The sequence below is a fragment of the Pristis pectinata genome, chromosome 15 (genome assembly GCF_009764475.1).
Source record: "Pristis pectinata isolate sPriPec2 chromosome 15, sPriPec2.1.pri, whole genome shotgun sequence".
Taxonomy (NCBI): Eukaryota; Metazoa; Chordata; class Chondrichthyes; order Rhinopristiformes; family Pristidae; genus Pristis; species Pristis pectinata.
Window position 1 is genome coordinate 11,212,710 of NC_067419.1, and position 22,211 is coordinate 11,234,920.

General features: G+C 41.8%; 1 long non-coding RNA gene across 1 annotated transcript in view; it reads left to right on the forward strand.

The window, feature by feature from the left end:
• The window catches only part of LOC127578229 (uncharacterized), a 37,305-nt gene extending 15,540 nt beyond the window's left edge, over nt 1-21,765 (forward strand). The window contains exons 2-4 of the long non-coding RNA XR_007957495.1: nt 5,061-5,166; nt 13,075-13,164; nt 21,673-21,765. This is a non-coding gene — a long non-coding RNA (uncharacterized LOC127578229). The remainder of the gene's footprint in view (nt 1-5,060; nt 5,167-13,074; nt 13,165-21,672) is intronic.
• The last annotated feature ends 446 nt before the right edge of the window (nt 21,766-22,211 follow it).

The following is a 22,211-nucleotide window of genomic DNA, read 5'->3' on the forward strand; positions in this document are numbered from 1 at the left end:
AGCCTATCCAGATCCTTCTGATCCTCAGGGGATACTATCACATCCTCATCCCATCATTGTAGCATCAATTCATTCAGTAGCCACACTCCCCTTTAGCTGGGAGAATTTTGAATGCAACCGACCACCTCCTCCCCACGTCCTCCAACCCGAAACTGCTTGCGAGTTGACTGTAGTGATTGTATCTGCTAGATTGTATGTCAGCAGGTGTGAGAACTTTCAACATATCAGCAAAGAATGCCATGCTGAAAGAGGATAATATCCAGTGCAGCTTCACAAACAAAGTGGGGGTGACCCACTATACTTATTCATTGTCTCTAACAAGTAGTAATCTCTAGCCGTGTGTTATTCTTGGTTTTTAAGTAGTAGACCTCCTGACAGAGTACTCCGATTATTGTTAAACGAGCACATGGAAACTAAGGTCATGCATTAAGACTGATGGCAAGACAATGCAAATTATGAGTCCAACGCAATATTAGCATATTTAGACAAGGAAAATAGGTACAGAAGTCAAATGGAACATTAATTTGTGCAGCACCAGATTCTGCTATTCCACACCAACAATAGCTGCTGTTGACCAAAGGCCACATATTATCCAGGCGTAGAAGGTTAATACGATGTGTAACCTCTATCTTTAGTAGAAAGCAGTGGGGACACCTTGTGGACATTGCATTTACTGTAATATTTATTTAAACATAAATTGCAAGGAATAAGGGAAGCCTGTCTACAGCCGTATTTCAACAGAGCTACTCATCAGTACTTGCTGCTAAAGATCAGAGAGGTATTCCAACTTCCCCTGTGGTCACTTAACAATAAGACCAGCAAAGATTGCTGCTGACTAGTTCTTACAACATTCAGGCAGTTTAACTTTATGAAACAATTGGGAAGTTGTTGCTATTCTTCCAGACTGATGTAGAAGCATTATGCAAGGAATCAAAGTGTTCCAGCAAAGTAAAGTCATTGTAAAAATGTGGTTTAGCTATTGCGTCTACTTGAACTAGATAAACAGATCAAGAGAATGTTTCCAGCTGGAACTACCGACCAAGATTAGGAGGATTAGATTCAGATTCCTTTATTCACTGCCTAAAATAATTAGGTTCTGAGCAGCATAATTAGTCCTTTATTGTAATGAATTCTAAATTAGCTGAACAGCCCAAGCCACGCATGCAAAGTCGAGAAAAATCTAAAATGAGCTTGTTCAGTTTAAATTTGTCTGTTCTTTTAAATATTAACTCACAGCCTGAAACTGTACAGCTGAATTAGTGAATTTTATTTGATAATATCAATTTGAAGTTTTCTCATGCAGTGAAGGCTACGTCTGAATTTGTTCAAACTTGATTCTGCAATGTTCTTGGTGCAAATTGCTTGGTGGTGGCTATTCTTCCCGTGTAGATTTAACACTGGATCACCAATAATTGTAACATCATATACTCAAGAGATGTTGAAGGTATGTTATTGTAATGGGCCTGTTTTCATGGTCCATTGAAAATGATGCATGGATCAAGATTCTAAAAAGTACCTTCCTGATGGAATCACATGTTATGGCTTATTCAACATAATGAGGTTCAATTATCATAATCTAACAATAACACAATGACAGGAAACTACCCCTTCATACAACTTAGAAGTAGCGTGTGTTCCTCCTGTGTCTAATTGTCATCCTGACTCCATGACATAGGTAAAAACCCAGCGGTAAAGACACCTCTCAAATTACTCATTTATCAGCATTAAAAATAAAACCAATGGTATCAAAGAACCAAATCCTGTCTATGACCAGCTAACAACCATGAAACGGTCAACCAGAATTGTTCAACGCTCTATTTTCTCCATCTCACAAGTTATTCTACTGTTTATTAAACTCTTTTCCTCCAATTTTTTGCTCCAATTTCATTTTTTCTTTATATCCTGCAGCTACTCCGTTTTTCATCCATTCTCCCTATTTACCTCCGCTTCCCTCTCCCTCCTCACCCTGTAACACTGTCTCTCACATTCTCTCCTCCTAAACTTCCCCTTCCTTCATTCCTACTCTCACCATCCTCATTTGCACCTGCCTTACCTTCTGCAATTCATCTTTTTGTTTTTCCAATTCCATCCTCATTTTAATCTTCTTCACACTCTTTCATTCCTCATCTGCATCATGCCACTCCATCCTTCACCCCTCCCATCCATCAGCCATCTCTAAACAAACTGGACCTGAACACTATTCATGATTTTGACTCCATTTTGTAGCACTGAGAGATTCCAACGAAGAGCAAGAACACGGAGGCCTGGGTATTATATCCCATCAACCGCATCCTCTGCTGCTTGAAACTCTGAAGGCTCACATCTCCACCTAATCATTTCTGCCACCATCTGCAAGACCTCACAACACATGGGAGTTTGGTTGATTCGGCCCTTCTTTCTTCATTTCCTTCCACATCTCTCCAAGAAGCTTCAGGCACGCTCCCTAGTGTTAGATTCCCTTCTGTCTAGCGTTGCCACACTCACACCATTTGCTCAGTGATGTCGGAGCTGCTCCTTTACGAACTATAACCCACATTGTTTGGCCCCAGCACAAACAGCCTGCGGTTATTTCATTGGGTGTTTCCACTGCAAAGCTGTTCATCTCATTTCAAATACAACACCATAGTTTTCAAATGCTGGCAATTAAATATTATGATGGAAATGTGTTACGGACTCAGTAAATGTCCCTTTAAGATAGAGAGAGTGTGTGTGTGTGTGTGTGTGTGTGTGTGTGTGTGTGTGTGTGTGTGTGTGTGTGTGTGGCGTGCTTACATCAATAGAAGATAAAGGACGTAATGATGTTGTTGAAGAAGTCAGAAGAGAGAGAGAGAGAGATGGGAGAGAGACACCAGCCTGCTAGTTTTCTCTATCGATGGATGAGAAACAATAACTGTGTCTGCCACTGAAATCCATGTATGGAAATTGGAAGTAATCCAGTGGAGTTCACTTTGTTGCTGACCTGTAGAAGGAAACAGGTATTTGTGTGGACGACCACGATTCGGATGCTTTTCGGGGTGAGGAAGTCACTACCGAGTAAACACTGAAGTGTCGTTTGGGTTCCATCGTGGAACATCTGGACTTCGTAATTAGTATCTCTATGTTTCTCTACATCTACGTCTTATCTTCAGACAACGGTGGTTGTTGAAGAAGCCCTTGCTCATGTTTCACCTTATGGCTTGCGGAACTGAACTTTAAGAACTGTTACGGACTCAGTGAAAGTCCCTTTAAGATAGAGAGTGTGTGTGTATGTGTGTGTGGGGCGTGCTTACGTCGATAGAAGATAAAGGACGCAATGACGTTGTTGAAGAGGTCAGAAGAAGAAGAAGGAGAGAGAGAGAGAGAGAGAAGGGAGAGAGACACCAGCCTGCTAGTTTTCTCTATCGATGGATGAGAAACTATAACTGTGTCTGCCACTGAAATCCATGTATGGAAGTTGGAAGTAATCCGGTGGAGTTCACTTTGTTGCTGACCTGTAGAAGGAAACAGGTATTTGTGTGTGGACGACCACGATTCGGATGCTTTTCGGGGTGAGGAAGTCACTACCGAGTAAACCCTGAAGTGTCGTTTGGGTTCCATCGTGGAACATTTGGATTTCGTATTTACTCTCTCTATGTTTCTCTACGTCTACGTCTTATCTTCAGACAACGGTGGTTGTTGAAGAAGCCCTTGCTCATGTTTCACCTTATGGCTTGCAGAACTGAACTTTAAGAACCATTCCGGAACTGGGAGTTTTGGACTTTGCCACACACGCACACGAAGAGTTTAGTTTTTGGGGTTAACGTTCAAGGTTTAACATTTTTGAATTCTAACATACTAACATTTTTACTTTTATTTTACATATTATCATAAGTAGTGATTAATAAAATAGTTTTTAACACTGAATCATGCTCAGTGTGTTTCTTTTGTTGCTGGTTCGTGACAAAATGGTACCCCCATCATTGATTTACGTTTAAAACACTGCAACGTTTCAATGGTTTTTCACCACCTCTAAAGGTATATAGGTCTGTAGGTTTTAAATGAAATTAAAATTAACAAGTAAACAAAGAAAATTGTTGGAATGGATGTGGTTACAACACTTAAAGAAAGTGTCCAGGTTGTAACACAGATGACATCAGGTACTGTTGGTACAGTTTACCAAACCAGGTTACATTGAATTTACAAGTACCTTCACTATGGCAGAAGCAGTACAGATTCAGATTAGTTTATCACATACACCAGGATGCAATGAAATTCCTTGCTCATGTCAAGCACACAAAGTAAACAGTATACTTGCTAATAATAAATATAGCAATACATATAGCAACAAGCACAAGACACCTAAATGGTGCAAAGATTGCAGTGCAATCTGAAGTAGCGCGAAAAGAAATGCTAAAGTGACAATAACAGAATAACCAAGAGAGGTAGAGTTAAGAGCCCGCGAATGTGGCAGCACCACTGGGAAGGGGATGTGAAAGATGTGATTGGTTCAGAATCTGATAGCAGTGGGGAAGAAGCTGTTCTTAAGTATTGTTATCCGGGGCTTCAAGCTCCTGTATCTTCTCCCAGAACGTAGGAGAGAGAAAAGGGAATGACCAGGGTGGCAGGCATCCTTGATGATACTGTTAGCCTTCCTGAAGCAATGCAAATTGGAGCTTATTATGTTATGCTTTTACACAGTTAAAAAGTATGAGTGTTTTATGTTGTTTCACTCACACTCCTGGAAACCCATTTGAACAACAAAATATGGCTGCATTTGAAATTAATCTCAGACTTGTAGTGCAAGTGACAATGACTGTCATATTAAGAGGACAACAACTTATTCAATGACCTCACCCACTGAAAGTATGTGGAGCATGCAGATCGTATATCGGACTGTGACATCACCTTAAAGCCAAACTGGACCTCAACAATGCAATCAGTACCATGTTTTCAATACACACAGCAGATTAAGTGTTTATCAGCAAAGAGGAGCCGCCATCCAATCTACACTTTTTAAAGGGTCATCAATTAAAACCAATTAGTTGCTATTTGATTTCCAATTTGTGGTTTAGTATTTCCAGATTACATTTGTGTTTCCACAGGAAATAGTGTGCCAAGAATTCACGGACAGGACATGGAGAGCAAGCCAACCTGACAGAAGTGGGAAGAGGAATATACACCAAAAAATCTTACATCCACCTTAGAGAGGTACAACGTGCATGGTCAGTGTTCAAGTAAGGAAGTCCTCACTGAAATCCGCCACTTGGCCCAGCCACGAGGACAACCTCAGAACTGGGCCAGAATTACTTGCCAGCCCTCAATCGAGTCCTCTGTAGAAGTTTCACGCAGTGCTTGACCTCCAAGGAACTGGCACCTGGGCCCTTTCAACCTTCCCCTGGCTGTAACCCACTATGTATAGATGTTCACTGTATGTAGATATTCCCTCACTGTGTGCAGATCCCAGTTCAAAGTTAGCTTCTGCACTACATAGTGCAAGTGACTGCAGGTGTGAGACTGAGTTATGGGGTGTCTTCATCTTTACTCTTTGCTTTTCATGTGCTAATTGTCCAAGTTATTGCTCTCCGAAAGGGGAAAGGCAGAGATGCAGGCGAAGGATGCAGAGGATTGTAATGGGTACCTGCTTACATCCTTTGCAACCTATAAATTGGAAGAGAATAATGGCGTGAATAAGTAGACACAAATCTCTTCAATATTCTTAAACCCTGTCACCAACTTCAACACTCTCACGTCCATTCTAATTGAAGTGAGTGCACTCTCCTTCAGCTTGTTTTTTTTGCTGCTAGTTTTGGTTATTTGCATCCTATCCCTGTAAGAGAGGAATGTGTCAATGAGTGTGGTGATGTGCCTTCCAAAGTTGGCTAATTGGTAGTGTTTGAGAGATTTGAGATGTGGGTGTATTGATTGTGGTATACTGTGGAATGGGGAAGGGAGGTGATGTTGGGAATTGGAGTTGGTCAGATGAAGGTGAGGTTGTATTCCGACTGACAGATGCTGTTGGCTGGTAGATGGTGGAAGTACATACATTGACCAATGCCTGAAGCCACTGACACAGCAAGGCAATGACCTTGATGATGTATGTAATGTCCCTGAGCTCCTTGCCTCGCTGTGTCACAGTGGTACAGCTAGTAGACCCTCTGGCTGACAGCATCAGTGACAGGTTCAATCCTGATCTTAAGTGTAGAGTTTGCCTGTTCTCCCTGTAACCATGTAGGTTTTATCCAGGTGTTCTGGTTTCCTCCCACATCCCAAAAATGTGCAGATTGGTTGGGTATTTGGCCACTGTAAATTGACCCTAGTGGGTAGGCGAGTTGGAGAAACTGAGAGGAGTCGAGGAGAACAATAATGGGATTAACGTAATGGGTGCTTTATGGTCAGCATGGACTTGATGGGCTGGAGGGCCTGTCTGCCAAACAAACCCCATATCAACATGACTTTACAGGGTCTCCTCCTCTCAACTTCCTGTGTCAAAATCTCCAGCGCAGCATTGAAAACCCTGGAGCATACATATTGTGCCATCCCTTCTAGCAACCTCCAGTACCACCAGTGATTTCCACCATACGCTGGGACCATAGAACCTGTTTTAATGGGTTCAGGCTAACTTGAATTGGTGCAAACAACACTCAAAATTGAGCTCTTTGCTAATCCAGTATTGCAGTTCAGTGTGGTTAATGTTGGCTTCAAACTCATTTCTGACTGTTTCTTTTGTTCCCTCCACCTTCATCCCTCTCTGCAATTTAAAATATGTCTACTTTTTAAAATCTTCCCTAGTTTCAAACAGCAATTGACACATCATTATCATTGCACTTGTTTCAGGTGTTAATTAATTTAGCAGTATTAATGCTTTATTCTTTTTAAATGTTTTTTTAAACCCCTCACTTTTTATGTATTTCTCACACAGGTGAACTGACTGGCATGCAAAATAGAGCACTGCAAGGCACAATTGTTATAATGACCAGTCAGTGTGTGCTGGAGTCCTGCTCGTTATGAGAAGGAATGTTGTAATTCATTAACACCCTCAATACTCCAGCAAAGCCTTTGCTTGATTGAGAAAGGGGTATTTGAAAAGCAAGACCTCAGACCTAGCACAAAACTGATGGTCTCGTTGGTAGCAGTGACCCCTGCCCTCCTACATGCTTCTGAGATCTGGGACTAGTTACAGCAGGCACTTCCAAGACACTGGAAAAGTACCACAGATATCGTCTGCACAAAAATTCTCTAAATTTACTGGAAGGAACAGCAAACCAATGTCAGTGTCCTCTCCTAGGCCAACATTGAGGCTGTTCTTGCAATCAGTCAACTATGTTGGGCAGGGCACGCCACCGCACACCAGACTCCTGAAACAGATTCTTTGCTTTAAGCTGTCAGAGGACTCAAAACCTCAAAAGGACTGATCAGGGATAGTCGGCATGGCTTTGTGAGTGGGGAATAGTGTCTCACAAATTTGATTGTGTTTTTTTTGAAGAAGTGACCAAGAAGATTGAAGAGGGCAGAGCAGTACACATGGTCTACATGGACTTCAGCAAGGCCTTTGACATGGTAGGCTAGTCCAGAAGATTAGATCCAGGGACCCAGTGTGAGCTAACCAATTGGCTTTGTGGAAGGAGTTAGAGAGTGGTAGTGGAGGTTGTTCTTCCAACTGGAGAAGTTGGCCAAAGAATGGCAGATGGAATTTAACTCAAACAAATGTAGAATGTTGCACTTTGGTAAGTTTAGCCAGGGCAGGACTTGCACACTAAATGGTAAGGCCCTGGAGAGTGTTGTAGAACAAGGAGAACTAGGGGTACAGGTACATAGCTCCCCGAAAGTGGTGACACAGGTAGGATGATGAATACAGCATTTGGTTTGTTTGCCTTCATTGGTCAGGGCAGAGAGAATGAGTCGGGATGTCACATTACAACTGTGCACGTCATTGGCAAGACCACGCTTGGAGTATTGTGTGCAGTTCTGATTGTCCAGCTATAGGAAGGATGTCATTGAGCTGGAAAAGGTTCAGAAAAGGCCTATAAGGATGTAAACAGGACTGGAGGGATTGACTTAAGGCGAAAATGGGACTTTTTTCTCTGGAGCATAGGAGGTGAAGGGATGACCTTATATCATGAGGGGCATAGATAAGGTGAATGGTCACAGTCATTTTCCCAGGATAGGACGGTCTAAAACTACAGGGCACGGGTTTAAGGTGAGAGGGGAAAGATTTAAACAACAACTTTTTCCATATAGGGCGTGGTGGGGAGACTGAACGAGCTGCCAGAGAGAAAGCTGAAGAGGCAGGTACAATTATAACATTTAAAAGACATTTAGACAGGTACATGGATAGGAAAGGTTGAGGGATATGGGTCAAACACGGTCAGATGAGACTAGCTCAGGTAAACAATTCAGTCAGCGTGGACGAGTTGGGCTAAAGGGGCTGTTTCTATGCTGTATAACTGTGACTCTATGATACTCTACAACTCCTTGGAGAAGTGTAACCAATCCACTGACTCCTGCAAATCCCTGCCTGTGACCATTCAAAATGGAAAAGAAGATGGTGTTAGAAGCCCTGATTAAGCAGCCCATCACCTCACAAACTATTCACCTGTCTACCCCATCTGGCACCTCTTGCCTTAGCTGTGGATGAGTCCGTGGTTCTCACATTAGAACATAGAAAAGTGTAGTACAGGAACAATGTCTGTGCTGAATAAATTGCCAAATTAAGCACTGTAGAAAACAAAGTGCTGGAAGTATTCAGCAGGTCAGGCAGCATCTGTGGAGAGGAGAAATAGAGTTAAGATTTTAAGTCAATGAACTTTTATCAGGACCGGGAAAATGTAGAAAATATTGTCATATGAACAAGTACATGTAAACACAGGTGCAATTTTTGTGCACTGGTTGGAGTGAAGGCGTTTGTGAACATTCTCTTCCTGCTTGGTGCTAGTGGAAAATAATTATTTATGCCATTTTGGTATCATGTTGTGTGATTTTATGCTGCCTTGTCCTTACTAGCACTATTCCCATCCTAGAGAAACAAAGGATCGCAGATGCTGGAATCCAGATGAAAAACACAATGATGCTGGAAGAACCCAGCAGGCCAGGCAGCATCCGTGGAGAAAAGCAGGCGGTCAATGTTTCGCGTCAGGACCCTTCCTCAGAACTGAAGATAGGAAATGGGAAAGCCCAATATTAGGAGGAAAAAGCAGAGCAGAGATAGGTGGACAAAAGAGGGGAGGCAGGGTGGGCACAAGGTGATGATAGGTAGATGCAGGTAAGAGATAGTGGTAGGCAGGTGCAGGGGAAGAGGGGAGAGCAGATTCCCTGGGGGATGGGTCAAAGGTAAGGAGAAAAAAGGGGGGGCTTGTTGTAGGGATTACTTAAAGTGGTGGAATTCAATGTTCATGTCATTAGGCTGTAAGGTTCCAAGATGGAAAATGGAGGTGCTGTTCCTCCAGTTTGCGCTTGGACTTCTCCTGGCAGTGGAGGAGGCCGAGGACTGACCTATCAGTGATAGTGTGGTTGGGGGGGGAGAAGCGGAGAAGAGTTGAAGTGACTGGCAGCAGGGAGATGCAGATCGCGGTTACAGACAGATCGCAGGTGTTCTGCAAAACAGTCAGCTAGTCTGCATTTGGTCTCGCCAATGTGGAGGAGGCCATACTTGGAGCACCAAATGCAGTAGTTGGTATTATGGGAGTGTTGTAAGAAACGGTTCTTTGCGGTCTTAAAGGACAAGGGACTCTGGACACAGTCTTTGGAGTTTAAAAATGGTTTATTCACAAAGACAAACGTAGAGACAGAATGAATGGGAACGGATGCACACTTGTGAACGCACACACACAGGTGATCGCAAAGTTGGGGGGAAATCACAACAAGGGTGAGATGTGCGCGCGCACACACACACACATAACAAACTGGTTACAAATGATCAGTGAAAAAACAATACAATGCCTAACCCCCTGACTCTGTACAAGCATCAGCTCTATGGTCCCAGGGATACTTAACTGATTTCTATTAAGCAGTGCACAGCTTACCTCAACATCCCTCAGAGATAAACCAAAAGAGGTAGAAAACCAAGCATGTGGCACTCTTTATACTGCTGGAGGGCTGGGTGGAGCCAGCCCAGGTAATTCAAACAGACCAATTGCCCGAGTGTGCCAGATACAAAGGTATTTAAAGTGACCAATCGTCAGGTGTGCCTAGAGGGGCAGGGTTGGAGCCAAAACCTTGACTGACAGTGTTGTGTCTTCCAACCAGATAGGGTCAGTGTTTGTCACTGTCACATGACAGCCATGACCTTTCACACTACAGGGAGGTGCAGGTAAATCTCTGTCTCACCTGAAAGGACTGTTTGGGTCCCTGGATGGAGGTGGTGTAGGGGCAGGTGTTGCACCTCTGGCGGGGGCAGTGGAAAGTCCCTGGGGTGGGAACAAAATGGGTGGGGAGGGAGGAGTGAACCAGAGAGTTGTAGAGAGAGCAGTCCCTGTGAAAAGCAGAAAGAGGTGGGGAGGGAGAAGATATGCTTGGTGGTAGGGCCCTGTTGGAGATGTGGAAGTGGCGGAGAATGATGTGTTGGATACATGGGCAGGTAGGATGAAATGTGAGGACAAGGGGGACCCTACCCCTTTTGGGTCTGGAAGGGGTGGGGGTGAGAGCAGAGATGTAGGTGCGAGCTTTCTCAACATAGTAGGGGCAAAGCCACAGTAAAGAAGTTGGACATCCTGGAGTGGAAAACCTCATCATGGGAGCAGATGCGGTGGAGGCAGAGAAATGGAAAGAAAGGGGTAGCGTCCTTGCAAGAGACAGGGTGGGAGGAGCTGTAATCGAGGTGGCTGTGGGTATCAGTGGGTTTGGATAAGGAATCTCCTGAGATGGAGATGGAAAGATCGAGGAAGGAGAGAGAGGTGTCAGAGATAGTCCAAGTGAATTGGAAGCAGAGTGAAAATTGTGGTGAAATTATGAAACTGTCACGTTCCACACGGGTGCAAGAGGTGGCACCAATGCAGTCGTCGATATAGCGGAGAAAGAGTTGAGGAATGGGGCAGGAATAGGCTTGGAACAGAGACTGTTCAACGTAGCCAACGAAGAGGCAGGCATAGCTCGGGCCCATGGGAGTGTAGAAAGTGAGAGGAATCAAAAGTGTTCAGGGTGAGGACAAGTTCAGCCAGGCAGAGGAGAGTGTTAGTGGAAGGGGACTGATTCTGTCTCTTGTCAAGAATGAAGCGGAGGGTGGTGAGGCCATCATGATGGGGAATGGAGGTATATAGGGACTGGACGTCCATGGTGAAGATGAGGTTGTGTGTGCTGGAGAACTTAAAGCTATGGAAGAGTTGGAGAGCATGTGATGTGTCACCGATGTAGGTGGGAAGGATTGGGCCGGGGGGACAGGATAGTGTCCAGGTATGAGGATATGAGCTCAATGGGGCAAGAGCATGCAGAGAAAATAGGTCTGCTGGGACAGTCCACCTTGTGGATTTTGGGAAGGAGATAGAAGCGGGTAGTAATAGGTTGCGGGACTATCATGTTGGTAGCTGTGGGGGGGGGGGGGGGGGAGAAGGGGTGATGAGGTCAGGGATGGTGCCGGACATGGTTCAGGGGGTAGGTAGGAGGAAGTGTCCGAGAGTCAGCGTCTGGCCTCTGCAGGGTAGAGGTCAGTACGCCAAAGACCACCACGGCACCACCTTTGTCAGCTGGTTTGATGACAATGTCATCTTTATTTTTTTAAATTGTTAAAGCCTTTAAAGAAGAGGGAGAGAGAGATGAAGGGCAACCTAGAATTTGGGGAGGGAAGTTATGGCCTGGACTGCTAAAAGTACAGAAACTGATGGTGAAAAATGAAAATGGAACATTTTTGATTTGAGTAACACGTCGTCAGCAAGAGAACATACAGCAGAGGTTGTTGCGGTCTCACAGAAGGTTTACCTCCAGCTCCCTCTTCAGGTAGCAAAAGAAAAAACAATGGCTCAGTTGGATAAAACCTGGACCAGCATTCGCATTGTCACACTCGTATGTGGATTAATTTTTAAGAATAGCCCCTCAGCTCCCCATCTGCACAAGCTGAAGTACATCTCTACAAAATAAGTTACTTAGGGTACACTCCCAGGAATATATCTTTGCATTTGAAGTGCTCCATTTTCTCACCTACTTTATCAGTCTAAAGCACCAGGTGTCTTAAGATCACTCAAGCATGAGTTACCAGCTTATTTGTCAGCTTTCCACCAAGCCAGTTTTTTTATTTTCATTGATACTTTTTGCTTTTCTTTCCTAAATCTACTTTTAGCAAGTCCTGTAACCAAAAATCCATTGCTCTTCAAACAGGAGTGCACAAGGCCTGGCCAAGCATCAGTGTTCTGAGGGTGGCATTTTGGATGCAAAACCTTCACGTGTCACAACAAAGACCATTCTTTCATCACAAGGTTTGGGCTACCTTATTTGCAGTTCCCCCTTTGCCAACTTTCACTGTCGGCCTAACAAAGGTGAACACATCTGATGACCCCATCAAAAAAAATGTTTCTCATATTGAATCTTTGGAGAGATACAAAAGGAAACAGGCCCTTCATCCCACTGAGTTTGTGCCAACCATCAACCACCTGCTAATCCTACCCTAACCCTTTATATTAGCACATTCCCATCAAAGGCCACCCCACCGCCCCAAATTCTACCACTCACCTACACACTAGAGGCAAGTTGTAGTGGCCAATTAACCTACCAACCTGCACAACTTTGAGATGTGGGAGGGAACCAGAGCACTCAGAGGAAATTCATGGCATCACAGGGAAAACATGCAAATTCCACACAGATGAGACTGGAAGTCAGGATCGAACATGGATTGCTGGAGGTTGCTCTCCTAGCTGTGCTGCCCCTAATAAAGGGTCTTCAACCTGAAATGTTAACTCTGCTTCTCTTTCAACAGCAGTTGCCTGACCTGCTGAGTGTTTCCATCATTTTGTTTTTATTTCTGATGTCCCCATGGAAGGGTAGAGATGTAGCACGGTTGAGGGGCCAGAGCAGGAATGCAATTTGAATTCCACCAAAAAAATAGGGTAGGTGTTCAAATATAGCTTGCATCATTGCACAGGCAACTTGTATTGAACTACATAATATCAACAACAATGTGTTTGATTCATTGAGGGATCAACTACAGGAGAGCAAGAGATCAACTTTGGCTTCATGGAATTGGGATTCCCTGAGAAAATAAGATGTGACATCAGAGGACAGAAGGTAGGTGACTGGTTGATGAGTTTTATAATTACTTTAACTGAGGTGTAGTTTTGAACTGTAAGATGGAAACTTTGAATATTTTATTAAATTAATAACAAAGGAAATAATCTTAATTCATGTGATTGAAAACTAACTGTTATATTACTGGGCAGTTAATATACGAAATCTCACATTTTGGTTACATTACATTAATCAAGAGGCTTGTCCAGTATGAGTTTCTTTGGAAGCTAACTCTGTTAAAAAATTTTCTATTATTTCTCTGCTTGGTTCTTCACTTCCTTTATGGTTAAATAAATCAACTGATAATTTAGTAGTTAAATATGCTTTGAGGATTTGGTTACAATTTAGAAAATATTTTGGTTTATCGAGATTTTCTTTTAGTCCCATTGTTTCTAATTATTTTTGTAAACCTTCTATGACTGATGTAGTTTTTAAAGAGTGGGGCAAATTAGGTATCACTTGTTTTCAGGATCTGTTTGTTGGAGGGAATCTTTCTTCGTTTGAACAATTGTCAACCAAATATAATTTACCAAAAACTCATTTTTCCGATATTTAGAAATTAGGGATTTTCTCCAATCTCAACTACATTCTTTTCCTATAAGGCCTGATAAAAATTTACTAGATGCAATTTTTAATTTGGAGCCTTTTCATGATGGTTCAATATCTAATATTTATGACAAGTTATTAGGAATGAGTAAGGTTCCATTAGATAAATTAAAATGCCTGGGAACAAGACTTGCAGATGTCAATTTCTGAGGAAAACTTGGAATGAAATTTTTAAATTGGTTAATACTTCGTCATTATGCATCCGTAATTCTCTCCCTCAATTTAAAGTGGTCCATAGAGCTCACTTGTCTAAAGACAAACTATCCTGTTTCTATTCGGATATATCTCCTTATTGTGACAAATGCAATAACAGAGAGGCTTCTTTAATTCACATGTTTGGATGTGTCAGAGTCTTAAAAAATATTGGACAGAGGTGTTTCAACTTTTTCTGTGCTTTTTAAAATAAATTTTAAACTTAATCCTTTGACTGCATTATTTGGGATTGTCGGAGAAAAAGCTATAACTTTGGAGGTTTCTGATCTACATATTCTGGCTTTTATTTCTCTTATAACCAGCAGGGTTATAAGAGAAATACTCATGCTCAATGGTTACGGGATGTTATGTCATACCTGAATCTAGAGAAGATCCATTGTTCAATTCTTGAATCTGACAGACTTTCAAACCCTGTGGGGACCTTTTTTGAATTATTTTCAAAACCTTTGATTTGGTGAGTAAAGTACAGATATTGGCTGATATCGTTATGTCTCAAGGGTCTTTCCTTGTCTTTCCTTTTACCAAACAGCTTCGGTTTCTGGTAGTGGGTGTAGATTTTTTTATAATAAAATTATTCCAATTTTTTCTTTATTAACTATTACATGTGATTATTAGAGTATTGTGACCTTAAGTATAATTTAACACAACGTATTCAGTAGTACTTTCATCCTCTCTTTGATGCATGTACTCTGTCTTTTTTTTGTGGAATTAATAAAAATATTGTAAAAAGAAAGAAAACTAACTGAATGGGGATAGATGTGTCATAGGTTCTGTGTGCGAGGGCAGGTGGAAACCAATGAGATTCCCAGAAACGATGTCTATAGTAAAATTCTGAGGAGCTTTGGGTTCTAGTTGATAAGCTAGAGTCTGAGCTGCAGATATCCTGTGCATGAGGGAAAATTACTGCAAAACTTGCTTTAGGAGGTGGACACACCTCTTTGGTTAGTTGGAAGTCTAGAATTGGTCAAAGGGCAGACACAAGACTGATTGTAAGTCAGATAGGTAGAAGAACCGAGGATTCAGTAAGTACAAGCCTCAGCCATAGGCCTTGTCCGACATATGATTGGTTTACAAGGAAATGATGACTAAATGTCACCAAACTCTGAGACCTAGGACTCAACACCTCCCTTTGTAACTGGATCCTTGACTTTCTAACAAACAGACCGCAATCAGTGAGGATAGGCAGCAATTCCTCCGGCACAATTATTCTCAACACTGGTGCACCTCAAGGCTGCGTCTTCAGCCCTCTACTCCATATAAATTCATGACTGTGGGGCCAGATTCTGCTCTAACTCCATCTACAAGTTTGCAGATGATACCACCGTTGTAGGCCGTATCTCAAACAGTGATGAATCGGAATACAGGAAGGAGATAGAGAGCTTAGTGGAATGGTGTCATGACAACAACCCGTCCCTCAATGTCAACAAAACTAAAGAGCTGGTCATTGACTTCAGGAAAGGGGGTGGTACATACACCTGTCTACATCAATGGTGCTGAGGTCGAGGGGGTCGACAGCTTCAAGTTCCTGGGAGTGAACATCACCAACAACCTGTCCTGGACAAACCATGTGGATGCCATGGCCAAGAGAGCTCACCAGCGCTTCTACTTCCTCAGGAGGCTAAAGAAATTTGGTTTGTCCCCTTTGACTCTCACCAACTTTTACCGATGCACCATAGAAAGCATCCTATCAGGATGTATCATGGCTTGGTATGGCAATTGCTCTACCCAAGACCGCAAGAAGCTGCAGAGAGTTGTGGACACAGCCCAGCGCATCACGGACACCAGTCTCCCCTCCTTGGATTCTGTCTTTACCTCTCGTTGTCTTGGTGAAGCAGCCAGCATAATCAAAGACCCCACCCACCCGGGACATTCTCTCTTCTCTCCCCTTCCATCAGGTAGAAGATACAGGAGCCTGAGGGCATGTACCACCAGACTTAAGGACAGCTTCTACCCCACAGTGATAAAACTATTGAACAGTTCCCTTATACAATGACTATGACCTATGACCTCATGATCTACCTTGTTGTTACCTTGCACCTTATTGCACCGCACTTTCTCTGTAGCTGTGACACTTTACACTGTATCTGTTATGTTTTTTTTTTACCTGTACTACATCAATGCACTCTGTACCAACTTGATGTAACTGCACTGTGTAATGAATTGACCTGTAAGATCGGTTTGTAAGACAAGTTTTTCACTGTACCTCGGTACAAGTGACAATAATAAACCAATACCAATACCAATAATGTAATTATCTCAATATAAGGCACAATAGACATTCCAACCAGTAACAGGTGTGATAATTCCCTCATGATAGATTGGGCAGTTGAACATAAAAGCGAGATGCATCACCGTCAGCAGAGGGCAGCAACAGTTTATTCTCCTTTGCTATGTTCTTTTTCAGAAAATCAAAGTGTTGAGCCAAGGCGAGCATTAATTCCTTATGGAAAAGTTATCGATTAGCTGTCTGCCTTTTCTGCTGGTACATTAATTTAAATATTCTATTTCAGGGGGTTAGCAAATGCTTCCTGTCCATCAGTGGCTTAATTATACATCCCATCGATGAATCCGTCACAAACAACAGGTACCCCAAGAGCTCCTCCTTGATTAGTTAATGTTGTTGTGACCCTTCTACTTCTCTAGCTCAAGTGTTCTTGTTTAGATAACCATTTCAATAAAGACCCTCTGTGATGATGCCAACTTAATTGATTCAACTTTTACACGTGTTCAAGTATTGACACCAGGTTCTCCCTTTCCTCTATCTACATTCCAGCATCATGTATTTATCTCATCTCCCCAGAGGAAACATGGCCTGGCCTTGCCTGGATTCTAGGGCCACCAGCAGTTGCTTCTCAAGACGATCTTAAAGAAGCATCCATTGAATCTTTTAATTTAAAGAAAGAATACTGTCTCAACATACATCTTTCCTTTTCTAACCTTCTCTGGTTTCTGCCCTGACCATTACTGTTAGACTATGTAGTAACTAATATTCTCAAGCAATGGCTACTGACCATACTCCTTTTCTTTTGTTTGGAGATATGTGTATTTTGCATTGTTTGGGTTTCACACATGTATGTAGAATCATGGGCTGGTTTCCCTGGATTTCTCATGTTTTAACATCAGAGGTAGACCTTTCCCTGATTATACAACATGACATTTCAGCCGTTCCATGTCTCTCATGATTCAATAAGAGAGGGTGTGGTATGATAATATTACACACAGATGTCTTGATTTAATGTACCACGTGACTCCATCTTTTTCTTCTTTTTGAGGACTTAACTATAGTATTACTGATACTATAACATTTTGAATCCCTCCGCCCTTATCATTTAAGAATGGTGCCATTCAGTAGTTCCCTATACCACTGAAGCCACTTTGTGATGGTTGAGTATGTGGTTTCCACAGCTGGAGCAAACAACGGCACTAAATACATTCTTTTCTGCTTCCCCTTTGTCTTTGTTAATCTCATTCAATATTTTCTCCATATCTTCAAAAAATACCACCATACCCTTGTTACGAACCAGCAACAAAAGAAACACACTCAGTCATGATTCAATGTTAAAAACTACTTTATTAATAACTACTTATGATAATAAGAAAAATAAAAGTAAAAATGTTAGAATGTTAGAAGTAATAATGTTAGAATCTTAAACATTAACCCCAAAACTAAACTTGTCGTGTGTGCGTGGCATCTCCCCAAACTCCACGTCCAGGAATGGTTCTTAAAGTTCAGTTCCGCAAGCCGTAAGGTGAAACATGAGCAAAGGCTTCTTCAACAACCACCGTTGTCTGAAGAGAGAGAGAGAGGAGAGAGAGAGAGACAGCAGCATACGTGGGTTGTAGTGACAGGCACAGTTATTGTCTCTCATCCATCGATAGAGACTAGCAAGCTGCTGTTCCTCTCCCTCTCCCACTGATGCCGACTGACTGCCTCAGAAACATCAGTATGTCCTTTATCTTCTGTTGACATAAGCATGCCCCACACACACACACACACACACACACACACACACACACACACACACACCACTATGCTCTATCTTAAAGGGACATTCACCAATAGTAACCTAGTCTGTAGCAACCTTTCATTGCCGAAGTTCTTGAGTTCTACATTATTTAATCAGAACAATTTACCTTTTCATCATTTTATGTTCACAGATACTTTCTGCATCAATCTGGTTCCAATCAACAGTGTTCATTGTTGCTCCTTCCCAATCTATTTCCTAACCCTCTTCTCCCCCAATTTCCTCTAACCTTTGTCACACCCACTTTTTGCATAATATCCTCCCTTTCCCAAGTTAGCCAACAAAGTACTTCTAATATTTTAAGTTACATCAGATATTGGGGGGGACAAAACTAAACTGCCCAGGACTATGTTTGTATCTCATGGCAAAACAAAAACCTGCAGATGTCTTATATCTGAAATAAAAACAAAGTGTTGGAAATAGTCAGCAAGTTGGTTCTGAAACATCTTTGAACTAAAACGTTACTGCTATTTTTCTCTCCACAAGTGCTGCCTGACCAGAGTATTTTTAGCATTCTGTTTTTATTGTATTTAATAGGAGCATTAATGTTAGTTTCATTGGAAACAAATTGAAAATGATAGATACATACTTAGTTCAGGAATACAAGCCTGGGGATTGTTAGAGAGGAACAGTTCATGGGAGAAGCAGCATCAGAGCCAAAAGCTAACAAATACTATACAAGCCTTTCAACAATGTCACCTTTGTACCTAGTCAAAGGCTTTCATATTTAAAATCCAAAATGTGATACCATTGTACTTCACAGACTGAAGAAATTTTGCTTATGTCATTCACCTTGACCAAATTTCCAAGTCAGGCTTGCCAGTTGAGAAAAAGATATGATAAACAACCATGGCCAGGTGTCTTTGAGTTCACATTTGCCTACTATGTAGCCTAGCTAATTCAAGCAACTCTCACCTGAAAAATGCTTGCAGAGCTGTTGGATAACCACAGCAACCAATGGACAAATAAGTTACCATCTTAATCAACATTATATGACATTGCATTCACCAGTCACACATGGCATTTTCCTGGTGAACTTATTTGTTTACAGATCGGAACATCACCAGGAACACAGGGGCAACTAAAAGAAGAGCGAGGAAAACAACATAGAACTTTTTAAAAGGTGCCACTCACAAAATATTCTTCAGCAGCAGAGCTTGGAAGCGCGAGATATTTTTGAGATGCAGTTTCCCTTTTATCATTAGAACAACTCTTCCAGTGTCACCCCAACAGTTTCATTTATCCTTTTACAGAAATGAGGTCTCAGATCAACATGCGCTTGCTGAGCAGAAAGCCAAGGCAGCAGTGAAGAGAACCCACATATCTTCCCAAAGAAGAGACTGGCAGTAGGATAGCAAGCTGGCCAGAATAATGAGGCAAGGTGATATGAATTTGCACAGGCACTAAACACCAGTCCTCCCCGTCCCAGTAGCCTAGGCTAGTGCAGAAAGAAATGTAATGACTTAATCAGAGCTGACGAAGTAAACTTTGTTGTGCAGTAGTGCAGAAGTGACCATGGAAGTGATGAAATGAATTTAGGCACTCACCTGGCAGAGCAAGGAGGTTTCTGACCTTGGAACTGGAGGTCCATGCCTTGTTTCTTGCACCTTGCCCATCCAGGACACCACTGTCAAAGCAGTGCTCACGTAATAGGCCTCCTTCAAATCGTTTGAGCTTTTGATCATCTTTGTTGCCAGTCCCTCACTGTTCAAATCAGCACAGGTTCCCACAAATCTGTTCTATGACAAGCCCACTCATAATCTATTTTTCCTCTTTTTCAAGAAAGACTAGTGCATAATCCCCACCAGGTCCTCAAGAGAGCAAAGCAGGATTGGGGCTAGGGGAAGGGGATATTGACAGAGGGGAATCAGAGTAATTTCACTTCCTCACCACTTCAAAGACATGGATCTCCAATGTACAGTAGTGCATTGCCTTATTCAATCCAGCATGAGCCAGATTTCCCTCCAATTAAAGACCAAGAAGACCAAAGCAATTGTCTTCAATTACCAGCACAAACTTTATTCCTGAATCACTAATTCTCTATCTCCTGATGCCCAGTGTCTCAGGTTGAAGGAAAAGGTTCACAGCCTTTCCCCTGTTTGAGTATGAGCTTTTGAACCTTGCTACTCTGCACCACACCACAGATATCATCTACCCTCGTGGGGCTTCGCTATCAACACCAGCACAGGAAGGAGCTGGATGCTGGTATAGGCTATGCCTGAACCTAATGAATACGATCAATAATACAGCAGAATAGTCCTCCATACAATGAAAGGATTGGTGTTGTAGTGGGGAAGTCTATGGCTCAGGTACAAATAATAGCATATATAAAGAACAATACGAGAATGGAAGTGAATAAAAGATAACGTAAATAATACAGGTGCAGAGAAGGCGAGACAGTGCAATGATAAGCACCTGGTAATATGAGAACAGAAATAAATTACTGGTATCACAATACACAGAGCATAAGAAAACAAAATGTCAACGGTCTACAAGCTAGGGGTACAGTGGGATAGTTTAAGTTACTAGACTAGCAGCCAAAGTTTGAAGCACTGATTGAGGAACTCAGGTTTGAATCCTACTATGGGTGCTGAGGAATTGAAATTCAAGCAACTAAGATCTTGAATTAGCTGATCAGTAATAGTTACCATGTCATAAAACTCGTCTGATTCACAATTGGCCTTCAGGCAAGGAAATTTGCCATCCAGACCTGGTCTTGGCTATATGTGACACCAGGCCCACCAATGTGTTTGACTCTTAACTACCTCCTTAATTCTGGGGTAGCTAGAGGTGGAAAATAAATGTTGGCATTGCCATGGGTTAATAAAAAAAATCCAACACAAATTTGACTGATTACCAAAATAAGAGTTCTACGCACAAATAAAAGCAATGGGAAACACTTATTAAGCTAAGTAATAGAAGTAAATCAATTTAAGAGGATTTAGTTGGAACATTAAATTTAAAAAATGTGGTTATGCAAATTCTAATTGAATAAATCTGTAGCAGGCAAGGTGTTGGGATTATAGAATGAGGTAATTTAGTTCCACAGTCATAGGCTGCAGAGGAGCATTCCTGCAATAAAAAAGCAGACCAGTCAGTCAACCAGATGCATCACCTGAAGGCAATGAAGTTACATTAAAGTATTCCAATAAAGAACAGTCAGCCCTCACGGAGGCGGAAATATTCTCTGCAATTTGATGATGAGATGGTTTCTGACATGTCATCAGCACACATATCCTGTGTGGCAGAAAACTGCATGGTCTAAAGGTAGACAGTTGCTTTGGATGCTTTTCACCCTCCCTCAGTGGGAGATTCAAATTCCAGCCTACCTTTGTCACAGAAGAAATCAATCCTGGAGAAAATTTCAGGGAAGGATCTCAGACTAATTAATTACCAAAGTGCAATGGCTAAAATTTATGCAATGATCCATACTCTAACCCAGCAGGATTGGGCAACATGGTGAGGCATAAGGACGTGAGTATACAAATCACCTTTGAATTGTAGTAAATACTGTAAAAATTTCAGCAGGGAATTTGTGCATTTAAGCTCCTGCAAACTATGCTCCAATAATAGCCTGACAGTCTTTTAAGGTTGAAAAGTAGATAACTGTAAATACCAGGAAGGTCAATGAACTGAATTTTTAACCCTGTTTTTGTTTCCACAGATGCTACTTAACCTGCTGAGCAACTCCAGATTTTCTGTTTATAAGGTTTATGATTAAATATTCTTTGAATATTTACATGGATTTTGTTTCCTCTACCTGAGAAGGCTGATAGTTCGGTTTAATGCCTGGAACAGAATAGTTTGAGTAAATACTGAGTGATTTTATCATTCACTTTGTGCATCTAGGTGGAGCCCTTGGTAGGGCTAAGCATTCTTTTCGTAGCAGATAGGACTTGCTTAGGTGATCTTCCACTTTGTAAAGTGGCTTCAAGAAGCCTTAATTTTCTCAAAGTAGAGTTACACATGAAAAACCGCATTATGACACTATCTTAAAACAATCTCTCAGTTCATACAAGTTAACATTTCAGTTATATGTTGAGTTACTTTAATGCAATTTGAGTTGATTTCTGAAGAAAACCACAAACAAAGAAAAGCCTATGACTTTGATTGGTGTGGTGATTAGAGCTGCATGATTTCTTTTAGTGAATACTACCATTCTAGCTCAATGAAAAAAATGTTAAATTATTTTAAAATTCCAAA